Genomic DNA, 1,592 nt, shown 5'->3' with positions numbered 1-1,592 from the left:
TCCCAATGAATCCCATCTCTCTGGGCACACCTGGTTCTACACCCGCATCCCAGCCAATCCCAGGACTCTGCGCATGCCCAGCCTCCCGGCCTTTCAACGCATTCTCCTCTCTGCAACCGCTGGACATGTTGACTCGCCCCTCCTTTCCTTGCCACCCACACCCCCACACCCCACCCACTCTTCCTTTCCCTCCCACCCACCTCCCTCTCCCCATATTTCCCTTCCCCTCCCTCGTTCCCCTCCCCCCATAACTGCCCGGTGAGGTCACTGACCACACGGCTACAGAGCAAGGCTCCCTGCGGGCAGGGGGTGCCTTCCCCTGGGCAGGCAGACCTGCAGCAGTGGTTGAAGGTGGTTGGCTCCAACACCAGGGGTGCCAGTGCCCTGGCCACTGTGGGATGGGGTGTCGAGAGCAGGACTGAGAGTGTCGTTTGACCTGGAGATTACCACAGCCCTGGCCCATGCCTGGATGGACCCTGAGCCCCACGGGCGGCTCCTAGACTCCCAGCCCCAGAGAGAGGCTTGCGGGCACACTGTGGTTTTCCTCCACCACGTTTGGGGGCCAATTCTCACCCCAGAGGAGCCAAAGAGAATGCTCCAATGGAGCACAAGCTCTTCGCACCTGTGCACCTGGGTGTGGTCACCTGGCCCGGCTGCTGAACATTCGAGACCATGCACCTTCATCCCCGTCACGTGAGGCTTTCCTGAGACGTAGCTGGTCTGAAGGTCTCAGGACTGGGTGTCAGCTTTGGGACTCCTCCGTGGCTCCGTTCCCCCGCCCCTCTCGGGCCACAGGGCTTGGCCATCAGTCGACATGAACGTAAGAAACAATCGGCGGCAGAGGGAACACTTGGAGCCTTGTGACACGAGGAAGCGGAAGGAGAAACCCACAGAGGACGTCCTGTTTGTCCCGAGTCCCCGAGACACAGGCGTCCAGCAAGCAGGGCTGTTTGATCATCTTTCCCGCAGAGGGTAAAAATAGCCTGGTGAATCCAGCCCCAACCAACCATCACGAGATGACTCGGCCAGTCCAGAGCTTGCTCCGGGCCCTCACCTTGGCCGTGACCCCACAACTGGATTAAACACAGCCCCCTCCCGCCACCCCCAACCCTGGGTCACAGGCCGGGCTGAGCTCGCCGTCAGATGCAGTCTTCCAATGTCTGCCGCTGCAACCGTCCCTGGGAGAAGCACAGACCAGGAACAAGCTAGGAAGCAAGGCCTGGCAATCGGCTTCCCAAAACGTGTACTCCCTGCCGGCGAGTCCATGCCAACGCACAGGGGCCCTCAGGAGGGGCCCGCTGGACCCGTGGGTGTCTGGGACTGCAACTCTTTGCAGAAAAAAACCACAAAATCCACTGCCATCCAGTGGATGCCAACTCCCAGAGACCCTCCGGGTCAGGAGAGAACTGGCCCTGTGGGTTTGCAACACCGTCACGCTTTATGGCCCTCCAGGCCACAGAGCTCCTACAGTGACATCCAATACCAAACTCACTGCCCCTGTGGGTGCAGGCTCACAGCGACCCTAGAGGAGAACTGGCCCTGTGGGTTTCCCAGACTGCAACTCTTGATGAGCTTAGAAAACAGGGTCTTTT

Source organism: Echinops telfairi, unplaced genomic scaffold (assembly GCF_000313985.2).
Source record: "Echinops telfairi isolate 266 unplaced genomic scaffold, ASM31398v2 ScPeMD7_23;HRSCAF=83, whole genome shotgun sequence".
Lineage (NCBI taxonomy): Eukaryota > Metazoa > Chordata > Mammalia > Afrosoricida > Tenrecidae > Echinops > Echinops telfairi.
Note: the sequence above shows the minus strand (reverse complement) of the source record.